The 27,555-nt window shown below is 42.0% G+C and overlaps 1 long non-coding RNA gene across 12 annotated transcripts in view; it reads left to right on the forward strand.

The window, feature by feature from the left end:
- Positions 1-27,555, forward strand: part of LOC147001803 (uncharacterized) — a 129,664-nt gene that overhangs the window by 29,702 nt on the left and 72,407 nt on the right. The window lies entirely within an intron of this gene.

The raw sequence follows: 27,555 nt of genomic DNA on the forward strand, positions 1-27,555 counted from the left end.
TCTCTCTTCCTCGGCCGTGCTCCTGTTGCGCTTGAAGATGTATTTTTGTGTTTATCTGATAGGGATCTTTTTTATCTCCCACTGATGCTCTGTAAGAGGAGGGACCAGTCTATGTTTGGTTACATTTTTTTGTGTGTATACATGTGTACATACTCATGTGTATATGTGAACATGTGTTTTGGGGGGCTATGTTGAATGTCTTGTTTTTTATTTTTGGGTGTTTTTGTTTGTTTTGTTTTGTCTTGTCTTTGTATTTTGGTTTTGTTTTCAAGACAGGGTTTCTCTGTGTAGCCCTGGCTGTCCTAGAACTCACTATGTAGACTAGGCTGGACTCGAACTCACAGAGATTCACCTGCCTCTCCTTCCTGAATGCTGGGGTTTAAGGTGCTGAATGGCTTCCTCAGTTGCTCACCACCTTACTTTTGGAAGGTTTGGTTGTGTAGCCTTGTCTGAGGTGGTGTGTCACTGATGGTAGGCTTTAAGATTTCAAAAGCCCATGTCAGTCCCAGCCCCTACCCCAACCCCTTTAACTTTTGGATAAGGTATAAGCTCTTAGCTACTGATCCAGTGTCATAGCTCCCTGCTTGCTGCCATGTTCCCCACCTCAATTCACATTGAAACAACCACAATATATTTCCATGCTGACATCTTGATCCAGGCTAGGCCTCATCAGACACTATTTTGCCTTGAGAAATACTGCCCGACTAACACACAGTCCCTGAATCAAAGCTTAGAAATTAGTCCCAGCTACAGCTTTCTCTGAGCTGAAGCGACTGGATGACTGGATTTGTTGCGTCAGCAGCTGCTACAGCGACATTGTGCCTTCTCTCTGTGTGTCTGCGACTTTCATGACATCTCCCCCCCCCCCCGTGGGGGGAGGGGACGTTTGTTTATGCATGAAGCACCACTTTCAGTTAGAGTCATGATTGTGTGACTTTTGGTATTGGCCCTGTCCTCACTCTGGGCCAACACAAATATGTTATCACACTTGGCCTTCCTTAGCATAAGAATGACTTTGGAAGGCCACAAGATTTTCTAATAAACAATAATGAGGGAAATGGGAGCACCTGCAAAAGGAAGGAAAGCCTCCAACTGCAGATTCGGAGATAAGACATAACAAAGCCATCACGGTCTTGTGAAGCGCTGGTCTCGTCCAAGACTGTGGAATGCTAGGAGCACTTGTGTGGAATTCCCTGTAGCCAGCTTGTTCCAACACAAGCAATCGGAGCCAGCCAACCCAGGAGCGTTGTCTGCCTCATGGTCACTGAATGAACCCTCAGACATCCAGTAAGGGAGAATCTGCCCAGGAAGGAGAGAGGGGACAAGTTCCGGGCACCTTAAAACTCCAGTGGGTAATGGTGGGAAGAGCCGCTCCCAACCTTTCTCTCTTACTGTTCCCCGGTAACCTGAAGCAATCCACTGATTCTGACAGCCTCGGCCTGACTATTAGAGGCCGGTCTCTGAAGCTTGTCACTGGGTTTGGGGAGAAAGAGGGTCCCTCTTTTTCCAACTCTTCAAACTTTACTTGCACTTTAATGTTTAGCATCCTCATTTTAATCTTCTGAAAATAGTTCAGCCAGACCAGGGGATCTTCAGTTGACTTTATTGCCCAAATTTTATTTCTCTACTCTTAAGGAAATTTAAGCTTTTCCTAAAAGCCTAGTCTGACACTGTCTAGATTTTGTTCTCTTCTTTCACTTCTTGCAGAAATAACTTGTTCAGCAACTTGGATGTGGCTTAGGGTAGAGTACTGGCCTGAGTGTGTACGGTGGATGGACACTTGACCCTACTCTGGGGCATGAGATGGGCGGGGAATGTACTCCAGAGTCAGATGGGGCTAGGTTCAGATGGCTTGCATCTTCAGACATCTTGAACAAGTTTCTTCAACTTTCCAAGTCTTGCTTTCTTCGTCTGAGGGAGAAGAGACAATTGCTCTGCTCTTCCCAGTTCTTCCTGTTCGGCTTTCCCTGTCTTCTTCCGCCATCTCCCTTTTTGGCTCTGCGCCTGCCTGTCCCACCCTCTTCTGTTCCTTCAGTGTGTGGGTAACATTCAGTTCATAGGGATCAAGGGTCTGACTACCTGAGTTTCTGTTTCCCCTGCCTTCTGCTTCAGTCTCCTTTTGTGACCTCCGAGGCAAGGTCAGAGGACCTGTGTCACTTGACATGAAGACATTCTGCTAGTTTTTTTTTAGGTTGCATTAGAAGATTCCATCTGTACAGGGCTGCTCAAGAGTGAGAAACACTGGATTTCATGCTCCAAAATGAATGTAACAAAATTCAGTCTTTTAAAAAATCAACCTGGGCTTAAGCAGTGGTGATCTTAGATTCACTAAGTGTCTTAGAATGGTCTCCTTTTGGGGATTCTCCTCTCCACTATTATTGAGGAAAGATTGGGGAACTGGAAAGAGGGAGGTGGAGAGACAAAGAGCAAGGAAAGGGGTAAAGAAAATATCCAGTAAAAAATGCATATACAACAAAACAAAACAAAAACAAAACACAAAAAATAAAATCCAAGAAAGAGTGTGAATGTGTGTGTAAATAGGCGGTTGACATAATTTGGAAATGGCTACATTTTAGGAGAGGGTTTTATCAAGTTTGTGAAAGTCAAACTCTGCCTATTATATGCCGAACTTCAATCACAAGGAAGACAAGAGGGTAGAGTTCTATCCATAGGCATGGGTGTCGAATACAACATAGTCTCACACAGCTGCAGCAATTGCCACGCACCTTAAGTGCCTGCCCCTGCCACTTTCTGTCTTGGCCTAGCACAGTCCATTGAGAAACAGGTTCCTTATAGATGCTGTGACAGAAGGGTCTGTGCCCACTTTCTTGTGGGGTGTGGGGAGGGGAAGCAAAATGCCTCAGGTGGAGTGTGGCATTCTGAAAAGGGGAGGGGAAATGAGCACCCTGTTTTAGGGATAAGTTAGGGACTCAGATGAGGGACACAGAGTGGAGAAGACAAGACCACTGAAGCGAGCAGGAAAGGAAAAATTGCTGCATCGTAGGGGAACAGATCTGACATGAGCATTAAAGGGTGTGATGATGTCATTCTTAGCAAAAGTCCCCTCACACCTGTTAGTGCTTAACCTCTGCAGGGTGGACTGGTAATTCAGCTGGACACAGCCGCTGAGTGCAAACGGCTTCCTAGATTTCCCCACACGCCTTTTCTGTCTTAAACTATTGATAGCTGCAAAGGAAAGGGGCGGGGAACCCTTTCATTCAAGTGTGTAGAAGATGCTTTGCCTGTCTTTAAGCCCTTTGATGAAAAGTTCTTTCAGAAAAATTTAACCTTACAAGGATTCTTAAAAAGCCTGTCTTGCTTTTAAAACTTGCTACTCATAGAGAGGGCAATGTGAGTGAGTCCAACGCATAAAACAGACCTGGCTAAGGCTGTGCAGCACAAGTTCAGACCTGATTGGCTCATGCCTTTCCAGTGCTTTCCCTTCTCAACATAAAACAGGATGTGTCTTCAAATGATTTTTTTTTTTAAGATTTATTTGTTTCTACTTTTTGCATGTGTCTGCCTGTATATATGTCTGTGCACCACATGAATGCTTGCTGCCCATGGAAGTCAGACGAGGGCTTTGGAACCCCTGGGATTGGAATTACAGGTGGTTGTGAGCCATTGTATAAGTGATGGGAACTGAACCCAGGTCCTTCACAACAGCAGGAGATGCTCTTAAGCACAGAGTTATCTCTCCATCCCTTGTTTGTGTGCTTTTAATCTTCTGAAAAGGTTTCTTAATGACATCATCATTTATTAATCCCGGACTGTTGAGAAGAACTGAAGGATACTTAGTATAGGTAGATGGGTTTTTGTGTTCATTTTTGTTTTGTTTTGCATTGCTGCCATTTAAAAGTCATAGACTCAGATTTCTGGGTCACATCAATGAGAGCATGTGCAAGGGACTGTGTACTAAGAGGATTTGTATGAAAAGGGGGAAGAGGAAATACAAGAGCCAGAGAATTGGTAGACATGGGTAAAATGGTGTCTGCTGACCATGACATGGCTGTTACAGTCACACACGCACAGTCACTGTGGCTACCTGTGCAAGATCAAGACAGTCAGCGTTCAACCATGGCTGTGGGGAGGGCTCACCCAACTCCATCCCTATCTGAGAAGCTATTGGCAGTTGATGGCTGCTGGGGGAGGAAGGGCCATTTTTCTTTGATGGTATGCCTGCTGACAGGTTGCTCTAAGAATGGTCTTGCATCCTCGTGCCTATAGGAAACACTAATTAGACTCTAAGGACTGGGGAGGAAGACGAGGAGGGGGAAGAGCAGCAGGGGGAGAGAGGGTGAGAAAGAGGAGCCATAGCAGGAGGAGGACGGAGAAGACATAAAGCTGGGTGGGGAGCACTCAGGAGGAGTACTGAGGGGTTTGGTGGGAGTTGGAGTGGATATGATCAAATTTGGGATTCATGGATAAAAGTTTAATAAATAAATAAGATGGAGAAAGAAAAAGAAAGTTTGTTCTCGTCTTTCATTGATGACTCCCCGATCCTCCTCTATCAAGAGGAACGTTTTTTCTCCTGGGTTTCACTTTCTGCTCTTTTTGTTTAGATCAAGTCAGCTTGGTCTCTGTTTACATTTGGTCCATTCTTGCTTTTAAAATCACCTGCTAACATCTTGATATCCCACTCCCACCTTTGAGTTTTGTTTTGTTTTGTTTTGTTTTTCTCTCGAGACTAGGTCTGTCTATATAGCCCATGTTAGACTGGACCTCACTAAGGCCACTGTAGTCTTAAACTTCTAAGTTTGGGGCTCCTCACAACCCCACAATTATAATTGTGTGTCCACATACCCAGCTAGTTTGTTTCCCCTTGAGTTGACACTGTTGGTTGGGCTTTTCCCCCAACAATTAGAATAATGACAGCTTTTAGCCCAGCGATGGCAGCTCCACACCCTACACCATAAGCTTTCATCATATGGTTATCTGTGATTCCATTCCTGGGGTACAGCAGTGTAGTGCCTCTGTACACAATGTTCCATCTCCCCTTTATCTTTTTGATCACCAGCTAGAATCTTACTCTCTCTTTGAGACAAGCTAGTCTCCAAACCGTTCCTATTTCGTGTTGGCTTAACACAGGTTGGATCACAGGCTATTTGTTCTAGGACAGCTTTCTCTAGGCCCCAGAATGATTTTGCCACTGAGAAATTAAAAGAGTTACTGTCTGCAGAGGCTGGGGAGTTCCGTGAGTTTTGTGGAGCACTATGGGAACCACCTATTTGGATTTGAAGCTATATAGTTCTCACCCCATTTATAGCATGACTTGTTTACATTTGTGTACACTTCTAGCTCCCCTTATACATTGTAGTTTCTCTTTGGGCAAGGATGTAGCTCCTCCTTAGCTCAGAATCCCCAGTGTCCGGTCTAGAACTTGGAACAGAGTAAATGCCTTACTGAGCCTGAGACAATGTCTGGAGGTGGGCCAGGGCATGGCCTCTGATGAGCTCTGACAAACTGGTGGCAGAGCTTCTCAGCTGGGTTGCCTATCCTTGTTCCTTGTTGAGAGGGAACCTAGCAAAGTCTGGACACAGCTTTGCCACTATGTGGGGTAGAATCAGGGTGCAAAGGGTGTGGGGGTAATGGCTAATGGCTAATGGCATGTAATGGGTAGAGTCAGAAGCAGTGGAAGTGTCTTGTCCCTAGTGATTTATACCCTTGGAAAGAAGTGCTTTTCTCAGTACCCCTTGATGTTGGGAGCCTACCCTCTAGCTATGCATACCCCCTAGCTATCTTTTCCTCTGCACATTCCGTACTCAGGGGCCCTGGAGAGATGGAAGAGAAACAGAAAAGGGCCATTTCCTTTCGTTCTCCACATTGCCTGTTTGGCGCTGTCTTGGGCTGCTCTTCACCCAGCCTTCCTAGGCACAGGTATCTCTGTAGTTTATATACCTACAAGTGAAGGTCCCATAGAACAGTGGGACCTGCAAGAGAGGACATGAGAGTCTCGACACTTGACTGTGTCCCAAAGATATCAAAACACCCTTTGGTTGGAACATAGACGAAAGGGGCTGCCAGCCTGTTCTGTTTATGTGGAACAAGCCAATGGTTTCCCCTACATGCGTGGCTGATTTTGTTTTATCTTTTGCAGCAATTATTCCTCTTTTTTCCCCACAGACCAACTAAACTTACTTTTTTTTTTATGATCTTTGTTTTGGCTTTTTTTGTTGTTGTTGTTGTTTCATATGTTGCTGCATAATATCAAAATATTTTCTTCAAAGACAATTTCCTTTAAAAATAAAATGTTATCAGGAGAGAGACTATGTTCACAGCTGGTAAAGGCATGATTATATAATCACCGTATGGGGAATTAAAAAGCAATTTCATAATGTAGCTCCAGCATCCAAAGGAAAAAAATCAAAGGAAACATTCCTTTTTTTTTAAACTTTTAATCAAATGAAGTGTTTGAACTCTATTTGGGTTTTGTAAGGTTTTTTTAAAAAATTTTTTGGTTTTTGGCAACTTTCTGTATATGCATGTTTTACTTGGTAAGGCTTTTAAAGAGGTTATCTTAGCATGCCTAGGGGCTCCCTGGGAGTGTGGGTTGCCTTCTAATTCCATATAAAATAGTCTTGCAAGGAGTCATACTAAACTTTTAGATATAAACTTAACCTGCAACGCTTTATTTTTTTGACAGTCTCTACTGTCACTCACTGTCTTTCTCGTTTATCTGTTAAGTGGAAACAGCCCATGTTAAAGCCAGAGTGACATGGACTCTGAGCCCACATGAGTACGGAAGTTGTGCCTACTTAACAAAAACCAAAGCAGGGTAGCTTCGCTCAGCTCTGCCAGATCCTCCCCACCTGCCCATCCACAAGTGCCAAGCCTTCTTCCTCCCTTTTTAGAAAACAAACAGAAAAAGAAAAAGGAAAAGGAAAATAAAAAGAAAAAGGAAAAGGAAAAGGAAAAGGAAAAGAAAGAGAAAGAGAAAAAGAAAAAGAAAAAGAAAAAGAAAAAGAAAAAGAAAAAGAAAAGAAGCAGGCAAATAAAAAAAACCCAATCAAATCAGAATTAAACAAAACAAACAAACAAAGCCCAAAGAAAAAGCATGAAACACACACACACACACACACACACACACACACACACACACAAGACCCCACAAAACTGGAAACCATAGTATGTAATCAGAAGACCCCTAAGGTAAAAAAAAATTTTCCCAAAACACCCAGAGACAAAACATCTCCAAAAATACCACTGAGTTCATTTTGTACTGGCTGTTTACTGCTGCACATAGGGCCTGCTCTTAAGTGTGGTTTGTGTACCTGTGAGTTTACACTGGAGAAAGCTATTTTTTCTTTGTGAGTGGCCTGCCAATTGACGATAGCTTGTAGGTTAGAAATGGGAGTGCATGTCCACTTTCCTTCTCAGTGCTGAGCCCCATCTGGCTAGGACTCATGCAGGATCTTATGCAGACCATGATCCCACAGTCACTGTGAGTTCAGTCCTGTTGTGTCCGGAAGGCACTGTTTCTTTGGTGGTGTTATCCATCCTCACGGGCTCTTAATAATCTTTCTTCTTCTACATCGTTCACTAAGCCCCTAGGGGCAGGGTTTGATGAAGACATTCCATTTAGGACTGAGTGTCCCATTTAGGATTCTTTGCAAATTGTCTATCTGGATATTTCTGCGTTTGTTCTCATTTACAGCAGGAGGAAGCATCTCTGATGAAGGCTGGCTGAGACCTAATCTCTGGTTATAGCAGAATGTCATAGGAGTTATTTTATAGCTATATTCCTCTAGAAGAATGATAGGTATTCCTCAAGATCCAGCTATACCACTCTTTGGCATAAACTCAAAGCATGTTTCATCCTATACAGAGACATTTGCTTGAGCATGCTCACTGCTGCTCTGTTCATAATAGCCAGACAGTCGAAACAACCTAGATATCCATCAACAGATAAATGGATAATGAAAATGTGGTAGATTTATACAATGGAATATTACTCAGATGTTGAAAAATAAGCCTACACAAAATTCACAGGTAAATGAATGGAAATAGAAAAACAAAACAAAACAAAACCATCCTGAATAAGTTAACCTAGACCCCAAAAGACAAATATGAGATGTATGCTTTTATATGTGAATATGAACTTTTATGCCTTTGATTTGGTTTTCTTCTGGGTCCATGATTAATCTAGTCTCAGGTTCTTGGCCACTTGAGCAGTGTCAGGCATGGGTTCTATCTTTTGGACTGGGCCTTAAATCAAAGCAGATAGTGGTTGGTTACTCCTACAGTGACTGGGCCACTACTGTACCAGTGTATTGTGCAGTCAGGTCACCACTGTAGATCAAAGACTTCCTGGCTGGGTTAGTGTTTTCTTCTTTAGGAACATGCAAAGTACCTTCTAGTACCCTGACTACTAGTCAGTAGGGGTCAATTTTCAAGTCAGGCACAAGCTCAATCTCTCCTGGTTCAGGGAGATATAAATGCTGTCTTCACAATTAGAGCCTTATCCTCAGTATGTGGAGAACAACCAATAGCCTTGGCAACCATCTGAGTTGTTTGGGAGTTTCCATAGAACCCTTTTGGCTAACAACTCAGTTTGATTTAACTTATTCCTGGCATTGGAGGCTTCACTTGTTGGCAAGAGATGTCTTGTTGGGGCTTTGTCTCTGTGTTACCATTATTTGGTGATTCCATTTAGAGTTCTTCCATCTATTTATCTATGTAGCTATGTATCTATGTATCTATCTATGTATCTATCTATGTATCTATCTATCTATCTATGAAATATATATTTTTCAGCATTACACACACACACATACATACACACACACACACACACACACACACACACACACATACACACATATGGAGCTTCTACTGTAGTAGGTTTCATAGGACCCCTCAAATGGCTCTTAGTTTTACTTGTCCCTCACCATATTCCATTCCTCATTTACCTCTTCCCTTCTCTCTGTTTAATCCTCCCATTCCAGTCTCCCTCCCTTTCCCCAGCCCTTATAAGCTGAGTGACCTCCCCAGTCCTTGTATCAGTTGAGCATGAGCTGAGGCAGTCTGATTCACAAAGCTGTTTTAAATTGTGAAAGCATAAAAACATCAGACTTTATAAAATTATGTTTTATTGTTTGCCTAACTCTGATTCAGAGTACTTGAATATATTAGGTATATATTTAATTATGTACAGTAAAATAACAAAAACTGTAATCCTAATATTATATCTTGAGCTTTTCTAACAAACAGACACCATCTTTAGAGTTGAGAGTCCCCACTTCAGTAACCCATTTAAGTCAATTTGTATCAGGCAGTATTTGGAGTAATCTGAGATGTTTTTCCAAAGCACACTTATCTGTATATTTTGAGTCTTGTTTAAATACTCATAGGCAACTTTTGTACTTATATAAATTTACACTGAATATTTTATAAGGACTGTACTCATATTAGTCCAACAGACACAAATAATCATAGACAGGCAGTTTACTTAGAGCAGGCTTCTTTTTAATCTTTCATGGAAGTAGTCTGTTATACTTGATTATGTGATTTGGGCTGTAGGTACAGCAATGAAAATCAGCACCCTTGTATCCTTCTACACACAGTCTCATAGCAACCTTGTATCTATCTAGACACAGCTTTACAACAATCTTGTATCTATCCACCCACACACAACCTTACAACAACCTTGTATCCATCCACACACAGCCTTATAGCAACCTTGTATCCACCCATACACAGAGCCTTATAGCAACCTTATACCTACACATACACACACACACACACACACACACACAGCCGTACAGCAACCTTGTATCCATCCACACACAGCCTTACAACAACCTTGTATCTATACACACACACACACACACACACACACACACACACACTGCCTTACAGCAACCTTGTATCCATCCACAACACAGCCTTATGGGCACATAGAATTTTGGAAGATGAAATCAAGACATTATTCAACAAACAAAACACTCTCATTCTAAAAGAGAAAGAAAAAAGGAGGAACACAAAGATAAGGTCAAGTGAGCAACTGTCTTTGTGTTTCGTCTTATGAGCATCTGCTCAGCATCGGATCAGGATGAAATGTCATATCTCAGACTGATCCTTATCTCTTAATCATCTCCTTTGTTTCTTTGGTTCTTTGGGCTTCCCTCTTATTTTATTGTAAGTGGCCCGGGGCTTTGATCTTGTGATCAGCTCTGGCTCACCGCACAGGTCTTTGCTTTAGTCTGACACTTAGAAGGACATGGGTATCCCCCCAAAATCTAAGTAGACAAGAGCGTGCTTCTTCTGTGGTGAGGATGGAGGTTAATGGGGTAACTTCAGAACGTATTGTCTCCCCTTACATGATGGGAGACAGAGAAGTCACATGGGTATTTTGGCATTAAGAAAGTGCACCCATGAGAACAAGTTTGATGCACAGTATCTAATCTGGTTTTCGTTTCACTTGCAGAACTATCTTGAACTTAAATATTTAAATTTCTCTTTCTGTATCATTTCTGATACTAAATGTTTAGAATAATCTTTCAGATTCCAAATCATTTTTCTGGTTAAAAAAATATACTGAAAATAGTTTTGTTTTGTTTTGTTTTGTTTTGTTTGTTGTTTTGCAGCTATACAGTAAATGTAAAAGTGATTGGCAAGCTGAACCAAAACCCACACAGGTGTCTTTTCGTCTAAATAATACTTAGAAAGGCAAAAAAACAAGCTAACCCCAGAGAACAACCAGAAGTTCTAAATGTTTCTCTTTTTTTGCAAATAACATTTCATATTTTCTGATTATTTAAACCTTTTTCTTTAAGAAGAAAAAAGAGTATAATATAGATAGTGGATTATCTCCACATATAAACCAGTCACTGTCTGGAGCACTGCTTCTCAACTTGTGGGTCATGACCCCCAATGGAAAACATACATAACTATATTACAATTTATAACAGTAGCAAAGTCACAGTTATGAAGTAGCAATGAAAATAATTTTATGGGTTTTTTTTGGGGGGGGGTAGGGATCATCACAACATGAGTAAACTGTATTAAAGGGTTGCAGCATTAGGAAGGTTGGGAAGCAGTAGTTGGAAGAACATGCCCATGTGGAAGATGCTAACACGATACAGTGCCACGTAAAGGTTAAGGGTGTCATAAATAAAGTGTCTCAGCACTCAAATGACTCTGAAGTTTCATGAGAGGTGCTCTCCAGCTTTTCCTTTTCAGTGAAGGTCCATGCATACATTCATCATAAGCATGTAAGCGGTGGCTTTTAGCAAACACTTCGCTACTGTGTATCTTTAAGGAAAAGAATGCTCATGGGCATGCCAGACAGAGCCCGGTAACCACACTCATGACCAGTTTATCATTTGAAGTGACACCAGTACCTTTATGCTTTCCAAACTAAAAGCAGCATGGATACTTAATCCATATGCTTGATAAATATGTTATTAGAAGGGGGAGGGGCACAAAAGCCCTCTGTTTATTCCTAGCCAACATTTCCTCCTTCTTTATTAAAAGATTTTACTAAATTTGAGAAAGTGTAGTTGAAAGACTCAGCTCAGAAAATCCAACTAGTGACACAGCCAACTTCAGCCCGTGGCCCAGACATTCCCATGGGCTCCTTTCTGTTCTGAGTACCAAAGACTTGTGGTTATATTCTTCTTTATATTTTTCACAAGTAGTTGGATTTCTTTTTTAAAACAGGGACTCGTAACCAGCTACCAAACAAGCCCTGAACATTATCCGGCGGGTTCATAACCCGAATTCAAGTTGTAGGTAATGTTTGTAATTCTAAAAACGCCAACATTTGTCATTGTGAATTATGTTTCCTTTAGGGAATTCCTTTACCAAAGAGAGGCAGTCATTTTTTACACTAATCAGACGCCTCTGTGCTGACCCTCTTCCAAATGGGGCCAGCTTTCTAGGTTATTAGTATTTAAAAAGAAATAACCACTCAGTGTAGCGTTTCAGTAAATAATGACCTACGAGACCTGTTAGACATATTCTCCAATGCTTGCCACCGGCAGCAGCGATTAGCTGGGGAAACATTACAGGGCTTTGCTCAAGTCAGCTGAGCAATGGCTTGGTGCTCTCTATTCACAGTTTTTTCTCCCACTTAATCCTGTGGCTTTGATTTTTTTTTTTCTTCTTGTTAGTTCCTATATATAAAGATTAGAAACCGCTTCTGGCTATGTGGAATTACATGCTTTTAGATGAAATCCAATCCATTGTAAAAGGCTTTGTTCAGAGCCACACTCCTTGTTGAATTTGGATGACTGGGAGAGAGACAGTAATGAACTGGGAACAGAAATTGTGTTGCCCGGTTTAAAAAAACGGTGGCAATGATTTTGGGAAAGACCAGGCAAATTCAACACCAGTGGGTTTATTTAAGCCTTTTAAGGAAAAAGAGGAAATACCGGGAGATAATTAAAAGTGCAGCCCTGCCTTTGCCTCTGGAATGCTTTTGACTGCGGTCTTTACATAGGTTATGCCATTACGAAGGTGGGGGATTTAAGAAGAATTTTTGGCATTTAACAAAATGATGGTTTTGTAATGATTCTTAATATGCTCCTCTATGTAACTTGTTTAAAATAAATCTTTAGTAGTGAAAAGGGGAAATTATTTAGATCTCATGAGGGATTGGACATTGATTTCTTCCTTTTTCTTTTTTAAAAATGTAACTGGTTAAATTTTTGGAGAATTTCTGAAAACTTGTTACTTTCTCCCAAATGGTAAATTGCCTGATGATGTATGGATCAGGAGGGGCTCTAAGACAGAAGGGCAGACACAGGAGTGGGGGATGTATTTGTAAGTCAGTCACAGAGGGAACTACTGAGCATAACATTTGTTCAGAGTGGGCCGGAAATGCACGCTCCTCGTGGCTCACATCTGTGGACAAGTACTCCAGACTCTGTTGAAGGGTCACGTGGATCCAAAGGCAACAGATTCTTCAACTGTTTGAGTTCTCTGTGTTACACCTTTGTGTTTCTTTCAACTCTTAGAAAAGGCAAAATAGCCACAAAGACCCTGTTATTGTTCTTTGGAGTCACCTATGCCTGGCATATCTCCTCCTAGATGTATTTAGCAGACTTTGGTCTTGGTTTGTGTAAATGAGTTTCATCTCAAAGTAGCCATACCACTCCTGTGTCTAACCCCACTCTTAATGGATAACCCTTACTCCCGAACTTCCTCCTTTCCCAGTCTGAAGCCTTCAAGCACTTGCTGTTCTTCTGTGTTTAACATTAGCAGTGGACGGTTCTCAGGAGTCATTCAAAGATGGGAAATGAGGGTTTTTTTTTTTTCTTTTTAATTGACTTGGCTGGGAGGTGTTCATATAGAAGGGATGCTGGGAAAAGAAAATGAGCAGACATTCTAGAGAAGTGAGGTAATTGTACTGTGCAGGAGGTGGTTCCGGAAGTTTCCACTAAGATTGAACTTCAGTGTTACCAAACCCGAATCTCCCAGTTTTTAGCTCATTGCTATATGATAGAGCTTTATGAACATTTAGTCGTTCCCCCCAATAGACTCCTCCAACCTCCAATGAGTGTATTGACTGACTACTTGTGTTTTTAGGAAACTCTAACTAAAAAACTACAAAGAAAAAGGATGCCTCCTCCACCCAAAAAACATGATGGCTTCATTGAGCTAAAACCCAGATGACTCAGTGAGACCTCTGTTAAAGAGAAAGCCGGAAACACTGGGCTAAAGAGGGAGAGTTTCATATGAAATGAACTCTTAATACTTGGCAAGGAAGAAAACCATCAGCACGGAAGCTGGTAGCAGCAGGGCGAGTACAGACGAGGGAGCTGTGGGAAGAGAGACAGGGCAGTGTAGAGTCAGCCACCGCTCACACACAGCATATGCTTGCTGAGTGGAATGAAGTATCCTGTAGGCTGCAGTTGCCAAGTCTTGGGCTGGTTCCTTTTAATGTCATTTGTATTAGGCTTGAAAATTTGCTTTGAAATCACAGGAAGAAAGACTCTATATAAATGAACTGGCTATTGTTTTCACTAATATTGTTATGCCACTCTCAATCCCCAGACAACAATTGAACCTAAGCAAGTATCTGTCAATGGGGCCCAAGGTCAAGCAAGGTCATTTCTGACTATAGCCAGACTTTATGTAAACTCCTGGAATGGAAGCAAGGAACTCTAATAGTTTTTGAAGGTACACACTTCATAAAAACACAATTTGGAGTGAGAGAATGCACGGAGAGAACCTTATTCTTTTTCTTCAAAGGGATATGTTACTCTCAGATGCATATCCTTCTTTTTGTTTTCTTGGAGAAGGAGTGACATATTCTTAGGTAGACAGGATTTCTCTCCATCCCCTGGCTAGTGCTGAATCTCAGATGTGGCAACAGATTCTAGGTGGGTTTTTATTCTGAATTCTGATGTTGTTAGACGCAAAGGAGGGCTCATAACTGTTCAGTTCCATGAGGTTATGTGAGGATGGATGCAAGCTTTTAGCTCTTGTACTTAAGACTTCACAGTGAGAAGAGGAAGTACTCCACACACCACCAGATGTGTGCCTTCCTCATTACAATATGTCACCAGGCCTCCGTATTTTCCATCTATTTCTATTTAAGGATTTACCCAGTGACGTTCGTTGCAGTTCAAGCTGAAGTCGTGCAGATATGAAGCTTGAAATTCCCAGTGTTCCTGCATTTTGTAATAAAACAGTTATCAATTAACAAATAAGAATTCTCACACTTGGATGCACCATATTGAGATGCTAAAGAGAGCTTGATAATAAAGAGGAAGAGAGGGAAAAAGAAAAAAAAATGAGAAAGAGAAGAGAAGAAAAGTCAAGAAAAGAAATCATACAGTATAAACTTGTAAACAGCAAATCCCAAAGTCGGGGACAATGACACTGGAGACCAGCCCAGGTCCACAAATTCTACAAGGTCCCCAGTGCCACTTGCAAATGTGCTTCTTTGCAGGATATATGTTTAGTAGAGGACATAGAATGTAGCTGCGATGAGAGCCAACTCTACCCAGAGTTAATGGTGTGATGTTCAGATCTATCTGTTCAGCCACAGGCAAACTGCAGAGAGGATTGCCATGCATTTTACAGGGGCTTCTGGGTCCAGGCTCAGTATCCTTCCCTTGATGAGGTCACTCCACTGTGATGGCCCTTTCCATCAATAACTTAGGGCAGCAAAACACTTGCCCTTGCCCAGCAGAAAGGACCACATAAGATGAGAGAGGGTCTTCTCCTGCCTGTGCATAGGTACTTCTGAATGTTGGTCTTTTCTCAAGTAGGAGTAGTTCTGACATAGAAAGCCACATAGATGAATGTGAGCACTAATTGATACAAATACTATTTAAGGAGTCTCATCCAGTACTTTTTAAGACAGGCAGGTAATATTAAGTAAGCAGAGTGATCATAATGGACTGATAGCAAGTGGCTTCTCTCAGGGTTATCACAGAGAGAAGGAGACTCAAGCATATGCACACACACTCATGCGCAGGCATACACACACATGCACATGCATACACACACATGCACATGCATACACACACATGCACATGCATACACACATGCACATGCATACACACACATGCACACACATACACACTCATGCACACGCATACACACACATGCACACACATACACACTCATGCACACGCATACACACACATGCACATGCACCGGTCCACATTCATATCTCTCAAGCTTCTGGTCTTACAAGAGAAGTCAGAAATTTGAGATCTTTGTGTAAAATCTTTTTACCAAGACAATTAATTTTTCTTTTTAGAACATTCTGAGGACCACACCAACGCATCTGTGGTATAGACTACAGCCACTTATGGTTTGTAGCTTTAGTGTGACTAAACACACAAGGCCTATATTGTTATGATGGAAATGAATTATATTATTTTCAGTCCATATTCATGAACTCTTTTTGGCTTAGATCGTTTTGATAGAGCATGGTAGTTGCTGTGAGGACTTTAATGCATTATTAGGGATTTTTTTCCTTGTCAGATGCAGCTTTCTTAGAGTAGGTTCTTGGGGTTCCTGCATTTGTTTCAGGTCCTAGAATATCCTTGGGGTTACTCCTCGTGCTTAACTCCTCTGAATTCTAGGACGAGTGTTTGTGTCTCGTGATCAATGTGAGTACCAACTAGAGCATCAACAAAAGGTCATGGCACTTACCAGACATTTGGGGTTGGTGTGCTCCCATTGGATGTAAATATGTTTCATGAAGTTTTTGAGATTGCTAGAGAACTGGGGGCCAGTACCACTCTGGGCAGAAGAGGAGGAGGAGGAAGAAGAGGAAGAGGAGAAGGAAGAAGAAGAAGAGGAAGAGGAAGAGGAAGAGGAAGAGGAGGAAGAGGAGGAAGACGAGCAACTATTACTACTACTTTAAAAACCAAAGCCAGACTTTGCACCTCCTCCAATGCAGAGCTCGTTGCTAGGGTGTGACCTGCAGAGACCATCTGTGGCCTTCGGTATTTCAGAAGTTCCAAAAGGAAGCAATGGCTCTGGCTGCCACCACGGGCTGAGCTGGTCAGCAGGAAACTTGACTTGCCAGGAAAATAAGGGAGGGAAAGAGAAAGACTTTTTCCCCCCTAAGCTATCCAGATGCTTCAGAACTCAGAGCTAATTGGCCAAATAGACTGATGTGAATGAGTCTGCCTTTCCTAGTCTGTATTACATATGATAGGCTACATAGTGTTGTAACCAACGGTCCCCTTCCCGAAATTTCGGTGGGTTAGCACAATGACAGCTTATTTTTCGCTTAGGCAAAGTTGGCTGGGTGCACAGGAGGTGTTTTCTACTCAATTTCCCTCATCCCTGGGGGATTCCACTGTTCCCTAGGGTCTCCTTGAGGTCATCAACTGTGGATACAAGGAGAACTGATTGGCATGTTTCAGAGCTGGCCCAGAAGTAGAAGTCACTGTGTCTGCCACAGTTATCCAGAACTTACTCCCAGGGGAAGCTGTGTGTCTTCCCACTTACCCCGAAGGAAGAGACAGTTGGTGTCAACACCACCACCTGTCCATCCTCTGAGCAGAGAATGGAGAGCTATGCCAATATGGCCCTCTCTCCTTTCTTCTACCCTTCTTTCTTCCATTGAATCTTTTGTCTCTGTCATGCTGGATAGCCCAAAGCAAGAAGAAGGTTAATTGACAACCAGCTTGGCATGTGTGTGTGTGCATGTGTGAGTGAGTGTGTGTGTTCTTCAAATATTAGGGAAGGAAGAAGTTGGGGTCTCATTCAGTTTGGCGCTCACAAGCTAATTCGTAATTCTTGTTAATTTTTCATTCCCGTGGTGAGCTGCTTCCAAAGATCTGGCTTCCTTCTTTCTTAATCACAACTCAGGAATATACACACTGATAGAAGATGTGTGAATGGCATTCCAATTCACCATACACATATATTCATTCCTATTGACTGGAACAAATAATTCAATTCAGTGATTTGTTGGGCTCTTCCAAGTGGCTTCAGTAGGAAGAGCTAATGATGCCAAGATAAGTCATTTTATTCACCCTAGTGAGTAGTTGGGGTTAATGGAGCCAAGACTTTAATTCCCATAGTTCATAGGGAGAAGCTAAGACACAGAACAAGTAAGGGATTTGCCCAAGTTCCTAAGACTCTAAATCGTCAAACTCCACAGCCTTACCAGCTAGAAGCAAATGGTCTGGAATCAGATGAAAATTTGCATCTAACTCCTTCACATTATTCATGAAAACTATATTCATGCTTCATGTATTTTAGATATGTATTGTAAAAGATTTGTTCATTTTTAATGTATGTGTATGAGTGTTTTGTTTGCCTGTATGGATGTGTACCACATTTATGCCTGGCACCCGTGGAGGCCAGGAGAGGGTTCTGGATCCTCTGAACTTTACTTAACAGGCAGTTGTGAGCTGCCATGTGGGTTCTGGGACCCTCGGTCCTCTGCAAGAGCAGGAAGTACTCTTAACCTCTGAGACATATCTCTAGGTATATATTTTAAACCACTGCCACCAAAATAAAAGACCCTTAGCTTCAAACCAGACTGGTTGAGGCATATATTTAAAAGACTCTCTAAATAAAAAACAAAGTTTTCATGTTATCAGGTTAGCTTGCAAACATGATTCCTGGTGATAGACAATGTGTTCCTTATGAAACAGGCTTAAACAACATGTCTAATTATGAATTCAGTGCATAAAACAACCGTAAGAGACTGTTTCTAATGCCAATGGCTGATTAGGGAGGCATTGATGTACTCCCCAAGTCAGGTAAAAGATGTCTAAGGCATCACACACACAGTTATTATGTAATAAAGATGGACTGTCAACTGGGCTTAAAGTGACATTTTGGTAGGGTTTATTGACCAGATGCATGAATCTGAGATCAGCACATTTTGCTTTGAAGTTTACTCTTGATCCAGATCTTCAGTAAGAAGGTAGTTTCCAAATCACTGGTCTGTGAATACTGCTTGTGATTAATTACCCTTTTATAATCTTAGGAATTCTGTTCTCTGCTCTATTTTGAATAACTCAGACTCCATGGGGAGTTGTATTTTGGCTGGTATATTTGGGACTGCTAATAAACACCCACTTCCTGTTTTTCTTACTACTGTGTCTAGCAAATTGTAAAATTACTTGTATTGCCTTTCCGTTTCTTGTGTGTTTAACAAGCCTTGATTTATGTTGTAGAATTATCTGCATCAAGGAATCCTTGCCAACAAAGTTCTCATAGCTTCACAATGTGAGATACTGTATCTTTTTCTTGCAGTACAAACTTGAAAGATGATAGGAAAAATACTTCTATTTCATCAGTACAGAGGACTTGGAATTTTAGTATTTTGAGCTTTCAATAACTCTTGAGAAGTTTATTTTTCACATGTTTTAAAAGTCATTAATTTTATTCTTTTAACAAGACATATTGCAAGACAGACAAAAAAGAACAGTCTGTTGTAAGTGTAAGTCCAAGCTCAAGTCTAAGCATTGGGTCTAACCCAATAACGGCAATTATTATTGTTATTCCTGCCAGGTTTTTAGTTTGCAAATTTTTCTAGCTTTTTGTTGTTGTTGTTGTTTTAGTTTTGTCTTGTTGCTAACTTGTGGCTAGCTGGCCTGGTGGGTGTCCAGCTCCTGTGGTATACAGGCTGCAGGTTTACGTCCAAGCTGAAGAAGTTACTAGCATAAGAGCTCAGAGATTTCCCCATGGGAAGAGGCACCCCAGGAACAGGGTGTGTGTGTGGGGGTTCGGAGGTATGGAGTGGGGTAGGTAGGTAGGTAGGGTGGGGGTTGGGAGGATGGGGGGTGGGAGGGTGGGGAAGAGGGGTTTGTGCTTCAATGCCAGCCCTGAGAGGAGGAGGACTCTCCTTGGCCAACCAAGGCAGTTACTAAGTGAACATTCAACAGATACTCTTTGTCTTTGGCATATACAACAGGTTTAATGATTTATGAGTTTTTGGGCCCTGGAATCTTTACCATTTCTGTACTCACTCACCAAAGAGCTGTCCTTCATGTCCCCAGGGAGCTGACTAGGAATAGAAGGGTTGAAGGTGGTCTGGGATGGCACATGGGCACAGTCTATGAATTTGGCACGGGATTGACTATTCCATCCTTAGACCTAAGCAGTCAGGTTCCTGCGTTTAGTGCATACTCGTATCTTCTGCCTGTGGTCCTGCAGGAGTTAGAGTTCTCCAGAGGAACAGAACCAGCTGGACACTGTTTCCTAACTGATGATGGCACTGTGTCCCTGTAAACCCATTCATAACTGAAAATATTCTAAGTTAAAGATGCATTCACTATCCATACCTAATCTCCTCAGAGAGCACGATAGCATACTGTAGAGCAGTGGTCCTCAACCTCTCCACTGCTGTGACCTTTAACGCAGTTCCTCATGTTCTGACCTTCAACCTTAAGATTCTTCTCACTGCTACTTCATAGCTGTAATTTTGCTACTATTATGAATTGTAATGTGAATATATGATATGCAGGATATCTGATATGCAACCCCTGTGAAAGTGCCAGTCAACCCTTAAAGGGGTTGTGACTACCCTCCCCACCAAAGGTCAGAACCTTTGGGCTAGAGTAACTTAAATATACTCAGAAGGACATACCAGAGTATTTGGGGCAAAATGACCGAACATAGAGTGTACTTTATGTATGTATTTCATATATCTAATAAAGTATTGAATATCATGTGCCGACTCTACCACACTGTATCACTGTATTGTTTCCTTCTGATAACGAGGTTGTTGGTTGGGAGCTGAAGCTCTGTGATACTGCCCAGTATTAGGATAGAACACTATGCCCCACCCCCACCCCCGTCACTCACTTGGAAAATAGATGGAAACTTAACATCAATATATAGTTTCTGGTAAATACACAACTCTGCATGATTGATACGTGTGGTAGTTGTAAACTGAACAAATAAGTCAGGGGAGTATGTGTGTTCCCTGGGAGGGCCTCTTTCTTCATCAGTGCTCCAGAGGGTTGTGTGGAGCTTTGCATAATAAATAATAAATAAGTAATAAATGAGTGTCACTACACATGCATCCAAGGCCCTTGTATATACGGGGGAGCCAGGCATGGAAACAGTATGTAACTAAGTAAGACTCAACATCTTCATTTACTGTGTTGACCATGTTAGGGATAAGTCTTAGTACTTCCCTTAGTATTGTTTTTTTTTTTTTTTTACCGAAAATATTATTTATACAATATATTCTGATTTGAGTTTCCTATCCCTTATTTCCTCCCAGATCCTCCCCACTTTCTCACCTACCCAATTCTATGCCTTCTTTTTCTCTTTAGAAAACAAACAGGCATGTATATATATATATATATTCAAACCAGAACAAAACAAATCAACCAACCAACCAACAAAAAATAAACAAAGAAAGAACGAGTCTGAGAAACACATACAAACACCACACACTGAAACACACATGCCTGCACAAAAATCCCATAAAAAGCAGAAAGTCAGAAACCATAATATGATCACGTGGTGTTTTCTTTCGGTCTGTTTATGTGGATGCTTATACTTCCCTATTTGCCTATGGTGCACCGTCCCTCCCTCTCTGGTACAGCCTACTTTGTTACGGTGGAAGAGCCTCTTGATGTAGTCTTGGATTTGGTTTGCAAGTATTTTACTGAGAGATTTTGCATCTATGTTCCTAAGGGGAATTGATCTGTAATTTTCTTTTTCTGTTGGGTCTTTGTGTGGTTTAAGTATCAGTAAATATGGCCACATAAAGAGAATTAGGCAACATTTCTTCTGATTCTACTTTAAAAAAATAATAATTTGATGAGTATTGGCACTAATTCTTCTTTGAAGGCCTGGTAGAATTTTGCTTAAATCCATCTGGTACAGGCATATTTTGTTTAGGGGCCTTTTAATTACTGCTTATATTTCACCAGGGGTGATATGTCTGTTTAAAGTCTTTATGAGTCTCTGGATGGCTCCAGTGTATGTCGTGATGTTCTCCCACGCCTCCCCTTTGACTCTAATTTTATTCGTTTGGAGCGCTTCTGCAGGTTAGTGGATGACAGGGAAGAACAGAGATGGGCCCGAAGAAAGGCTGAGAAGGGTTTCAGGAAAGAGCAAAGACATCCTGTTTACACCTCCCTACTGGGAGTTTGAGGTGGGGTGGGCAGGAGGGTTCCTGAAAGAGTGTTGCTGAAAGGCAAATAACTATCTGGAGGGACAGGGATGAAAACACTAGGGACATCCTGAGTCTGAACCAAGGCTTGGAGACTCCAGTGAACGAGGCTGAGGTGGGAGGCGGGGCACCGGTAATCGCATTGTTACTAGGCTGAGGGTGGAAATGGAGAGGTAGTAATGGAAGACAGGAAGGCTAGCGTGACTCACCTAGCTGAGCCCCTGCCAGGTGTGGCTCCTCAATGTCCCATATTGAAAGTGTTTCTAGTTATCAGGGGAGGAGAGGAACCAGTGGGCATACACCAGAAACAGGCGGGGTGGAGAGGGTCCACAGGAAGGAGAAAAGGTGTGTCTACCTCAAGGTTTGGTGGAATCCCCCAGAACTAGAGGTTGGTTGGAGGAGTGCCCTTCAAGCCCTCAACATTAATCTGATATGCCTTTGCAGGGGCTAGGACCATGTTAACCCCCTTTAAGGAGATCTTATTCTTTTGTCTTTACATGGATGCAAGCCATGTTGGTACTGGTGGTCATCAAAATTAAAAAAAAGTTCAAGTAGAAGTGGAGATCATTATTGTTTTAATTTACATATTCCTTTTTAGTATAATACACACACACACACACACACACACACAGAGCTATAAAGGATCCATACCTAGGATTCCTAGAGTAGGGACATATGTACAAAAAAATAGGTATCAAACAGTTAAATGACAAGACCCAGACCAAAGGAACACCTATATCCAATGCAAGCTTAAAAATCTGTAATATCTAAAACAAGACAGCCCTATAGGAAAATGGACAAGTGTTCCAAACAGACGACTCACAAAAGACAGTCACATAACCCAGAGCTCAGCACACTCTCCCTGGTTATTAAACAAATAGAAGTGCCGCAGAAGGCCTTTGCAGATGCCACATCTTCTCTGGTTTTCCTAGGCCACTCTCCTTGAGAAGAATATTTGAATCTGGGAGGTTTACTGGGGAGAATTTCACAGGGAATAAGAAAAGCAAGACCACGTAGACTGAGGGTAACCCCAGGGTGCTGGAGGTGGGATGGCCCACTGGAAGTCTCATCAACTGAGACAAGGAACTAGGCCCTTAGACTCTTGCATCTACAACTTACTGGTCTTAAGAAAAGGAAGTAGCCTTGGCAGGACAGATCTGTTTGGCTGGGAGAACTGTCCAAGGAAACAGCTGTGAGCCATCAGTAGCCTAACTCCTGGCAGCTGTGGATGCAGCAGGTGCTGGGTGGGACACATGAAGCATCTACTACGTGCAACACCAAGATCCAGTGAGTTGACCAAAACACTATGATTAAGAACACTGGTGTTGAAATCTAGTCACCTCAGATTTAACACAATTCCACCACTTATCTGGCAACTGGCTTAACTAAGTCTTAGTCACACCACTATTTCAACAAGGATTTGCTGTGTGCCCAGGGATACCTACCTGGAGATGCTCATGGAGTTAGAGGAATTGAGAGAAGCTGAATTCTCTCATCTCAGCTCTTGCCAACACCTGATGAATACAATGCCAAGGTATTCAATACCATAGCTGTTGAATGAACCATTCCCTGGACTCACGGGTCAGCCTTCTCCAGCCTTCCATACCTTACAGCCAACTGTTATATTTTCTTCCTATCTCTTTATGACTTAATTTCTACAGCATCTAGGTCTCAGTCAAGACAAAGAACACAAGTGCCTTGCTCTACCAGGTGACAGTGGTTAGCAGCCTTTGATACTAGAAAATCTCTCCCTGCCCCCACGAATTTACCAGAATGAAATAAATTTTAGGGCTAGATAGGATCAAATGGATCGTATACCTCAAAGATTACAGGGAGTAATGGTTTACCCTTTCTACACATAAAATTTTTAGTAGCATCTCATTATTCAGTGGGAAAAAAAAACACTAAAATCCCCAAAGAAAACAAGCCAACCAACCAAACAAACAAACAAAGCAGGGTAGATCTGATGAGATGAGAAAACTGGAATGGGCTTTCTCTAGCTAAACATCACCATTCCTGATGGATCTCATTGCTTGTAGTTATCAAGCTGATAGATAAATCTGACAATCAACTTGTTGATCAGATAATGACAAGAATTCACTGTTGCGCTGCTCCCAAATGCTCTGTGAAGATGAAGAAAATGCCTGGCTTCCCTTCTTCCCCCTTTACCTCGATGGTTGTTCTTCTCAATCCCCTTAGCAGGGCATGCCCCTTTCTCTCTCGGTGTCTCCCAGGACTCCATTTTTGGACTTCACTTCTTTCTACAGTCACATCTTTGAAGATTCTTTATAATCTCATGGTTTCAAACCCATTCCTGTGTTCTTCTCCGCTCCCTAACACTGTGGATCAAACCCAGGGACTCGCTCATGCTATACAATCCTCTCCCGTGACTCCCGACCCTACAATGACCCATTTGCTCCTGCTTTACAGGTTCTTTCCTCCAGGTTTCCCTGCTTCCTAAGCTTCAGGCATTACTCTAACAGCTGAATACCCAGCCAAGAGCCTCAGGGGGACCCTGGCCTTCTCCTGCAAAGTCTGCTCAGACTGATAGCATTGCATCCTTCTAGATTCAGACTCAAGTTCTGCTCCTTGGCATGCACACCTGATCCATCAGGCATGCTCTGGGCTCTCCCATCAACTTGTTATCTTGAATGAGGTCCCTTCTGTTACCTGGCCCACGGCATCATCGTTTCGTCATTTCTCATTTGTATCATTGCAGTGGTGTTCCCTCTTAGTCAAGGTTGTAATATAAACTCAAAGGGAGGAGGCATTAGAGACTGTTTTGGCATAAGGTCTGGGGTTATTCTAGATAACCAGAACTTGTCTTTCTTTCCTCTGCTTGGTACTTTGAAGTCTAATTCTGGTATATCTGTTTGCCAAGGTACTTACTCTAAGGTCTTTGGCTTATCCAGTGGGTGACATGAAGGGCCACAGGAGGGATAAGGTCAGTGTGACAAGGTCTAAAGCCAGATTTGAACAAAGCATGGCTTCTACCCTTCTGTCCTCTGACTCACAGTGCTCTTCCCACATGGTTTCTAATTAGAACCATAGTTTGGTACTCTCTCGGTTTTCTTTCCTTACTTTAATTTTTTTAAACTTTGTTTCTTTTATTTTTTATGTGCTGAGTATTTTCCCTGCATGTTTGTAAGTGAAATGTGTGTGTGTGTGTGTGTGTGTGTGTGCGTGTGTTCGAGGAACTGAACTTAAGTCCTCTGCAAGAACAGCTAGTGCTCCTAATAGCTGAGCCACCTCTCCAGGACACCCTTCCTTTAATTTTTAACAGCTCTTACCATTTTCAATTTTTTTCATTAATTATATTAATTTGTTTTCTGCTACTAGAAAGTAAATTTTGGACAGACTAGATATCATTCACTTAAAAAAAAACATGAATGTGAGTGTATTCCACACGTGTGCAGTACCTGTGGAGGCCAGAAGAGGGCGTTGGATACCGTGGAGCTGGAGTTACAGGTGAGCCACCTGGTGTGGGCGCTGGGAACCCAACTGGGGTCCTGCAGAAGCCCAGGAAGCGCTCTTAACTGCTGAAGCATTTCTTCAGCCCCTCTAGCATGGATTTCCTGAGCTCAGAGTAGGTTCTGTCACAGAGTTATTGGATACTTGAGAGAAGCACCGTCAGAGGCTATATAGTGTTCTACAAAATAATTAACAAGGGTTGGAAAGCCTGTAACTGAGTCAGAGTCCCTGACTTTGTGGTGGTCTGTGTGACGACAGCTTCAGCTAGATTATTCAGGCAGGCTCTGCAAAACCATTCATGTCACCTGGTTTAGACCTGGGCGCCAGTCTTGAAATGCAGGTTAAAAGCGACATGCAAGATAATCCATCTCGTAGAAGCAACTCTTAGTCTTGAACACAGTGATGCAAACCAAGAAGGCATCCTATCGAGAAGTGATCTGAGAAAGCTTTTGGTCAGTCCTTCTAAGCTAGAGGTGTCAGTAACCCTTTGGGAGAGGGAATCAGAGTGATTTTAAGGAAGTTGCCCGCCCCAGAAGGAGATGGGTAGGGTTTATGTAAGCTGGGGTTGGTGTCTGCCTGGAAATCCGAGACTTTAGGACTCTGTAGTTCTACCTGTGTCCTCCTTTATTTCTGTAAAATATGAAATGTCCACCTTGCTTTTTGGCAGCTCTTTGGGTAGTGAATCACATCTGCCATATTGATAGGAAATAGCTATTGGGGATGTGTGGGTCTTTGACCTCTTACATGGGAACCATTCTTCCCAGCATTCCTTCTAAGCAAGAATCTAAAGGTTTGCTTTCTAAGCAGCTGTAGGTGCTTTGACTCCATTTTTGTGCTTCACAACATCTTCATATTGCTTTCAAAATGCAATCCAACTATTTTTCTGTATCTCCAACTTAATATGAAACCATCTGGGGATGGGGTAGGAGCCGTAGTGAATTTTGACTGGTGGAGTTTTGATTTTGCTTGTTTAGTGTTTCTGTTTGATTTTCCTTGCATCTTTAGTTTTTCTGTAATTGTTCTGAAAGCCAATGTCTTCTGCAAGATGAGAATACCACTACTAACAAGCGTGTTAGTAAGCAGGACAGACAATCAAATAATCACCAAGTATATATTTGATCACCTAGGATGCCTCTTTTGGACCCTCCCCATCTCTTCTCCCAGCTTATTCCTGTCTCTGTAATCTCATTGGTTGGTCTCCTGAAAGATATATCCCCTCAACATAGCCTGACCTCCCTATCCCAGTTGATGAAGCCAGGGCTGAGATCTTGACCAAGGAGGCTCCTTAAACTCTTAGAAGTGGGATAAAGAAATTTCAGTTCCAACTGGGGAAACAAACTCAGAAGTCCTTAGTTGGTGGTCCCTTTCCAACCATGCAATGCAGTTGAATCTGAGAGAACGCAGTTCTCTGGTTAAAACCATAAACAAACAAACAAAAGAGAGGACGTTTCAAGCTTCCATTCTTGCGGCCCAGTTTCATTTTGGCCCCAAGGGTCAGTGAAATATTCTGGAATCACATCATCATCATCATCATAATGATAATTATCTTCTTTTTTTTTTTTTTTTTTTTTTTTTTTTTTTTTTTTAGTTTTTATACTCTTTTTTTTTTTTTTTTATTACATAATTTCCTCAATTACATTTCCAATACTATCCCAAAAGTCCCCCATAGCGCCCCCCACTTCCCTACCCACCCATTCCCATTCTTTTGGCCCTGGCATTCCCCTATATTGGGGCATATAAAGTTTGCAAGTCCAATGGGCCTCTCTTTCCATTGATGGCCGGCTAGGCCATCTTTCGATACATATGCAGCTAGAGACAAGAGCTCCAGGGTTCCGGTTAGTACATCATGTTGTTCCAACAATAGGGTTGCAGATCCCTTTAGCTCCTTGGGTACTTTCTCTAGCTTCTCCATTGGGAGCCCTGTGATACATCCAATAGCTGACTGTGAACATCCACTCCTGTGTTTGCTAGGCCCCGGCATCGTCTCACAAGAGACAGCTATATTTGGGTCCTTTCAGCAAAATCTTGCTAGTGTATGCAATGGTGTCAGCGTTTAGAAGCTGATTATGGGACGGATCCCTGGATACAGCAGTCTCTAAATGGTCCATCCTTTCATCACAGCTACGAACTTTGTCTCTGTAGCTCCTTCCCTGGGTGTTTTGTTCCCAATTCTAAGAAGGTGCACAGTGTCCACACTTTGGTCTTCATTCTTCTTGAGTTTCATGCGTTTAGCAAATTGTATCTTATATCTTGGGTATCCTAAGTTTTGGGCTAATATCCACTTATCAATGAATACATATTGTGTGAGTTCTTTTGTGATTGTGTTACTTCACTCAAGATGATGCCCTCCAGGTCCATCCATTTGGCTAGGAATTTCATAAATTCATTCTTTTTAATAGCTGAGTAGTACTCCATTGTGTAAATGTACCATAATTTCTGTATCCATTCCTCTGTTGAGGGACATCTGGGTTCTTTCCAGCTTCTGGCTATTATAAATAGGGCTGCTATGAACATAGTGG

This window comes from Mus caroli, unplaced genomic scaffold, assembly GCF_978045245.1.
Source record: "Mus caroli unplaced genomic scaffold, Mus_caroli_1 scaffold_12, whole genome shotgun sequence".
Classification (NCBI taxonomy): Eukaryota; Metazoa; Chordata; class Mammalia; order Rodentia; family Muridae; genus Mus; species Mus caroli.